The sequence below is a fragment of the Hyalella azteca genome, unplaced genomic scaffold, assembly GCF_000764305.2.
Source record: "Hyalella azteca isolate HAZT.00-mixed unplaced genomic scaffold, Hazt_2.0.2 contig13692, whole genome shotgun sequence".
In the NCBI taxonomy this organism is placed as follows: Eukaryota; Metazoa; Arthropoda; class Malacostraca; order Amphipoda; family Hyalellidae; genus Hyalella; species Hyalella azteca.
The window spans coordinates 186,235-193,793 of NW_025943604.1; the positions used below are offsets into that span (position 1 = coordinate 186,235).

A 7,559-nucleotide genomic window follows, 5' to 3' on the forward strand; every position below is an offset into this window, starting at 1 on the left:
GCGATATTAAAACTTAAGATCACATAATATTATTTATGTATTATTATACAATTATGATACAATTATATAATCTTAATTATAGCACTATGATTGTATGAAAGTTTTGATGGAGCAAATTCCGACTTGCTAGCCCAACTGTCGGCAAAGCAAAAAAAGTTATGGCATCGTCTCTTGATAAATTGTTATTAATTAACGACTGATTGGAGCGTTGCCACAATGTCGTCGTTTTCAGAGAAGACAAATCGTGCAATTTCACTGGTTTACTGACTACGCCTTCAACGCCCAAGAACTTTTACATGAGTAGTCGGAATAAACCGTTGCATATATAAGCAGATTGTATATGCTGTTGCATCACGGGCTTAGGGCTGCTAATCCGCTCAGTCCGAACTATTCAGCACGTAAACAACTTTTTTTTCTTATTTCTGTATCCAAGATACGTCAAGGTATGAAACCTAATAGCAATATTATTAACACAATTTGAGATTGAATAATATTATAAAGAAATATGACCTATATGAAAGTGTTTATTCGATTTCAAGCACTTGCACGCAAATCATGGAAGTGACACACTTGCATGATTTGTTTCAAAAGAAATAAATCATGCAAATCTAAGTTACGTGGAAATGATAACAGCAGGTATAATTTATATAATCTGATACATTGTTAAGCATTAAATGAAGGTGGAAATGTGATCGCACATATAACATCCTTAATTCATTATCCCTCAGATTATTTAATAATGTAAACTGGCAGGCTATCCCAGCATTTATCGGGATGGATAATCCCGTCAATTTGAGAATTCTGTAATTTCAAATCCAGTAATCCCGGATCCCGGTAAAACGACATAATGAATCCCATCATTCTGAATCCCGTCATCAAGAATCAAGTTGAGAAATTTAAAACTGAATTTTAATTTCTATCTAAACTAAAATTTAAATAATTGCGTTTCTATTTTTCACTCCATCTCACTCTCCCCATTTTCAATGCCTCGCGATTCCACGATGTAAAAAATTCGGTACAGTTAATATTCCGTCTCAACAAGTATCCTGGATACTTGCATACAGCCCATTTAAATATGTGGTGTCAGTAGGCTTCAAAGACACAAACTGACTAATTTACAGTACATAAACTAGATGAAAATCAGTATTTAGCGATTTTTACTCAATTTTAGGTATTCTCAAATTTCACTTCTATATCATTTTTGGAGAATAAGTGGTTTATGCTACTTGAAATTGTAAGCGTTACCCATATGAAGACCAACAGTGACTCCTAATTTCACTCTTTGTATACCTGTTTATTAACCCTTACTCTAAATGTACACACATTAACCTCTACTCTAAATATCTGGTAAATCCATTCGCCATCTGTTTAGACAATTGATAAAGTTATATAATCACCTCTATTGCTTTTTCGCTATGTTGGCGTTGTCACTTATTCAGCCACATTCGTAATGTTTTCGCGTAACGTTCAAGTACGCAGCATCAAACTAACGCAGAGGAACAAGCGTAAATGCTGCGGTGTTAAGGAAATGTCGCCGCAAAGACCGCATGTGATGTAGTCTGCAATTGGTGGCGCCTGGGCATGACAGTGAACTCATTACCTTAATTGGACGACCAATAGTGTTAAATGCTTGCTGTGCTATACCAGAACGCCTTAAGCGCCGTGTCGTAATGCCTTTGCGGTGCCTAAATGTCGCGCCTCACAACGCCCAGGCGCTATACTGTGGTGCGCAGCACCATCTTGCAATTGCACCGCAGCGATGTGGAATTGCACCGCAATCGCTAAGCTAATCGCAACGGATAAAATAATCGCAATGGCTTAGCTAATCGCAATGGCTAAACTAATCGCAAAGGCTTGGCTAATCGCTATGGCTAAGCTAATCGCAATGGCTATAAGCTAATCGCATTGGCTAAGCTTATCCATTGGTGTTGTATTAATTTCATGGTGCAATTTGGGGGTATTTTCACGCACGCGAGTGGGGAGGGGAGGCTTGTTATGAAAATTAATGTGATATATTCGAAATATGCCTTATTAGATATTGATCTACGTTATTCACGCATTGGTACCTTGATCCAATGCTGCTAAAATAGGTTAACTGCCTGTAAAAACTTGGAAAACTTGTTTGCACATGACATCAATACCTTAATCGATTTTTTCTTTTTTATGAAGTGGTTGGGATTCTCTTGCGATGAAGTCCTCTTTGTTCACAAGCAGATTATCTCGCTTGCTTATACTTGAGGATCATCATTACCATCTCCTCATTTTAATTCGGTTGCTTTACTACTGATATATCACCATCACTACTATTATTTTCATTGTAATATCATCAATATCATGATTTTTCCTTTTATTATCATCACTATCATTATATTTCATTGTATTACCATTACTATCATTATATTTCATTGTATTACCATCACAATCATTATTTTCATTGTATTATCATCACTATCATTATATTTCATTGTATTACCATCACAATCATTATTTTCATTGTATTATCATCACTATCATTATTTTTCATTNTTATATTATTTTTAAACTTATTTTACGAAGCAGACATCGTGGCTTTTGTCTCACCAAACTTCGAGGGCACATTACACACAAGGTTAATAGCAAACGATAAATAAATAGACAGGAGAAAATATGAGAACGGGTAAATATTTTTATACTATACTTCTACACCTGTCTCTTATACACATCTAGATGTGTATAAGAGACAGGCACATCAGCTGCGCTGCCGCCTCTTATCAGCTGCACGGCACATCAGCTGCGCTGCCGCCTCTTATCAGCTGCAAGGCACATCAGCTGCGCTGCCGCCTCATATCAGCTGCACGGCACATCAGCTGCGCTGCCGCCTCTTATCAGCTGCACGGCACATCAGCTGCTCAGAAGGCGTTTTACTTCGTCTATAAAACCAAACTCGCGCCTCCGTCGCGTTGCCGCTTCGGCGAATTTTCCCCCTTGCTATATTCACTCACGTTTAATACTTCATTCCTTATCTCACACCTTGCTCATCACTTAATTTTTTATGTGTGAATAAACGTCACATTTTCATTGCTTATAGCGTGTGAATATATGAGTATTTAATTGTTCTATGTTTGCATTTCTTTCATGCATTCATTCACAAGAACCTATAAAAGATTGAGTTTGTGCTTCGTAGATTCGAATTCAAGAGGAAAATGTATCTGTTTTTTCTCGTTTTTTTTATTGAATATGTCAAAAAATTTCAAATTCCGTTGACATTCCTGCTTATTTTTCATAGCTTTGTTTCCTACAAAAATTCTCATACAGCCTTAAAAATCGAAGTAATCTGTATAAAATTCTTTACCGAAATTTACTTGTCAAGTCAATTCTCTTCCATGGAAATTACATGAAAATCAATTATGTTCGTCGAATTATTTAACCACGCAAATACCATACGAGAAAAAAGTGCATCTCATTATTGAATTAAAAGTTGAAATTGACAGGCTTTATCTTTCTTAGGCATATAAAATTATATATATTAATTAGCAGATCACGAAAAATACTCGACTTCATGTATATTTTACAACACTTCTCTTTAACTTCACTTCTTGTTTTTGTTTATGTGTTTGTCTGTCTGCTACAAATCTTATAATGGATATTTAATATACTTCTACCTCTTCAATCGATCTGAAATTTTGCATACTTGTGTAAAGTTGGAGACAATGCATGAATCAATTGACAGAATAAATAATTTTGAAAAATTAAAAAAAATTATATTTAAACAAATGAAAAAAATAATTTTGTCTGCTACATGGCTTAAAATCGATATTTAACACACTTCTACCTGTCCAATCGATCTGAAATTTTGCACACTTGCGTAATGTCTGAGACAATGCATGTATCAATTGACAGTATAAATAATTTTGAAAAATTTAATTGTTTAATATTAAAAATAAAATTAAAAAATTAAATTTTAAATATTTCATAATAAAATTATAAATTCATTGTACATGTGCAACACCGGAGACACCGGATTCTTTAGCAGTGTTGTCTTTAAAAAGTAATTGTTAAACGCATATTATTATTAACCACGCATAAGTGTCTACATTACAAAAACATATTTGAAAGGCACGAGTATTCTTCAAAAATTTGATTCAACCCAAAATTTTATTTCTTAAACTTTCACCAGCCCGACTAAGTCATCTTACAAGCCGTTTGATGGCCGCCATCTTTGCCTGCTAACCTCATTTGCTATCTTGTTTTTTCGAGGTCATAAAGTAGAAGACTTGATTGAATGCAATTAGGCTTATTTGATCACGCGCAGCAAAGCATTAGTTTTTTCATATTAGCGTTTGTAGCACAAGAAAATACGTCCTTTATCTATAGGGACCACGAATTCTAGTGATGTTCCGCACAGCAAAATGACTGGGGAATATTGCCTTTATTAATAACTAAACATTTTCTTACCCTGACCTTATAGCAACGTACCTTTTTCTGACCTTAGCAATGAACAGATGTAGCACTGATACGCTGTTTATGTCAGGAGGGGCCTGTGTCCAGGCTCTGACTGCAACTGTTTTGTATGTTATGCAATTGTTTTAATATGAGCCACACAAGTAAAGGCATATCGTGCGTCAACGAAGTCTAGTTAATGTCTCTGAGTGTGCAGTTCGATGTTATGAACGTTGAGTAAATGTTGTATAATTAGAGTAAATTTACAATGACGTTGCGTTTTTGTGACAGTCCAGCAAAAAACTTTGACATTGAGTTTATAGTAGTATTCTTTAGCTAAAATATTGATATTTCATCTCATTACAGGGCACGATGTTTCGTAAAGGCTAATTTTACAGTAACTTGGATTATTATATCTAATGCCGAGTCGTATTTGCGATTGGGTTTGAGTTAAAAAAACATCTGTCGTAGTAGCTATGTTAATTGTTGTTAAAATATCAATTTATGCTTTGTATTTAAATTCTAGTTCAATGTAACATGAAGGCTGTTAACAATAATATTATTATTCAGTCACAAGTTTATTAGCGCACGCCGTGCACGGTGGAATCATCTATTCTACATTCTACAACGACTGTTGATGATTCACGCATTCAATCATCGACAATGACAAATGATACTGAAAAAGACTTCGTTAGGTTCAACGAGTACGAGTTTGACCCTATACTTATATTATTAATGTGTACCGTGTTATATGTATGAGTTCTAGGCCATTCTCTCACCTATGTGATGTGTTGAAGTGGTGTTTGTCGACATGTTTGAGACTTGTTTTTCTCCTTCGATGAATATGGTAACGCAAGCTAATGATTTTGTTGTCATTAGATTTTTAGGGACAGTGTTAATTGTAATTGAGAGTTGATAAATACTCGTCAGGCTATATTTTGGGCGTTTTAGTTACAATGCATCGAAATAATCGTGTTACTTCCAAATAGAAACGAACATCTAGATATATTACATTAATTAGGATGGGACCGCTGCCCCGCGTTGTCATGGCAGCGCTGTATAAATGTTCAAAATTGCAGGATAGCCGTACATTGCGGCGGTAAGGTGTATACTAGTATAGCTGTACACAATGTACAGTACAGCAGAGGTGAGGATAGCTGTACGCAGTGTACAGTACGGCAGAGGTGAGGATAGCTGTACACAGTGTACAGTACAGCAGAGGTGGGGATAGCTGTACACAGTGTACAGTACAGCAGAGGTGGGGATAGCTGTACACAGTGTACAGTACAGCAGAGGTGAGGATAGCTGTACACAGTGTACAGTACGGCAGAGGTGAGGATAGCTGTACACAGTGTACAGTACAGCAGAGGTGGGGATAGCTGTACACAGTGTACAGTACAACAGAGGTGAGGATAGCTGTACTGTACACAGTGTACAGTACAGCAGAGGGCAGGTGTAGCCAGAATGTGTTGACAAACATCTCAGTTTCCGTCAAATATTCCTGCGCGTCCAGGTTAGTTGATTTCACAAGAGCTCTTCAGTCAGGCTCCGTCGGCAACTGCAGAGGAAAAAAATGATCAAACTGGTCTGTTCTCAGGTGGAATTCCGAGGCCCGGAGTTGTGGGTAGAGAGCACGTTTCTGCAGGAGTTTTACAAGAATGAGGCCGTACTATCAGAAATCGTTACGAGTGCTGAAAATGAGTCACTATTTCAACAATATGAGTCACCTATTCTTCTACGGATACACTGGAATCAGTGCAAGGGTACAGTGTGCTTTTAATGCCGGGTTTACAAAAATGAAGCAGAAATTAGTTAATTTGTTTTACTGATGAAGTTTGGCTGGGAGCTGCTGGATTTTCTTCGACACACAGACCGAAGTTTGTAAAGTATAATATAATTATACAGGAAGATAATTTGAGTTGTTTACATAGGATGATTTTGAGGATTGCTTCAAAATTATAACCTTGGAGCTGCGGGGTATCGATCCCCGTACTTCTCGCATGCTAAGCGAGCGCTCTACCATTTGAGCTACAGCCCCGATATCTTTTTGAACTTACTTATATGTACTCAAAGCTATCATCCAAGTAACAATGATGGCATCTAAAAGAAAACTTGAAAAAGGCAACATTATTCTTACCACAAAATAAAATTCAAAAGCAGCCGCGAATTTATTGTTCAACTTACAATCAACATATATGACAAATCTACGACCTCATTGAATAAAAACAATAGGTAACAAATGATGAAATAATAATATGCGTTTAAAAATTACTTTTTAAAGACAACACTTCCAGAGAATCCAGTGTCTCCAATCTTAAAGATGTACCATGAATTTCTCATAAAGTGTATTAAATTTTGATCACAAGATTTGTAGCAGACAGACAGACAAACAGACAGACAAACAAGAAGTGAAGTTAAAGAGAAGTGTTGTAAAAAAACTATTTATTTGACGAATAAATTCCTAAAGTATTCAGATTGAAGCAGGAATAAACCTGCACACGAGAATAACTCCAATCATCTTATTAGAGGTTCTATCAAGAGAAGCAATTTTCAGAGGTTCAATACACAACCCGTTGCTATGTCAGATTAATAACAGATGATGGAACCATTAAATAAGTAGTGTCCAGAAATGGTAAGTTATTATAAGCGTATGGTGAAATACTTAAAGCATATTTCCGTAGAACCTTATGGTCGGGTGAGCCATAATCAATTATTGAAACCTGACATTTGGAAACACATACTCTATACAGAACATAAATTGTGACAATTAAAATATTGTTCCAAACAATGGAATGAGATAACTTCAGGAGTAAAATTAACGTGAAATTTTAGCCTAAGTAGTATGATGAGTTCGGCGACGTGTATTACGTTAGTGATTGAAAGAAAGTGTTCTAATATACGGATGAAAATTTTGGCAGTAAATTTAGTTTATTTAATTTATGTATATAATAATAAATTTGTTAATATAATTTAACTTCTTAGGCAATTAATTATGTTTTCAAACTAAATTTAAATAATTAAATAAATACATTATTAGAATTACCTTGAAAAATAATAATATCTATAATAATTTTCTAGAGGTCATATTGACAGGTCTTTCATTAGCATCAATAAGCGAGTTGGCCATCAAATTGAAGCAA

At 35.5% G+C, this 7,559-nt stretch overlaps 1 non-coding gene across 1 annotated transcript; it reads right to left on the reverse strand.

Moving 5' to 3' along the window:
- Nucleotides 1-6,384: 6,384 nt before the first annotated feature.
- Trnaa-agc lies at nt 6,385-6,457 on the reverse strand. The gene has a single exon. It is a non-coding gene; the product is annotated as a tRNA-Ala (tRNA).
- Between the last annotated feature and the right edge of the window lie 1,102 nt (nt 6,458-7,559).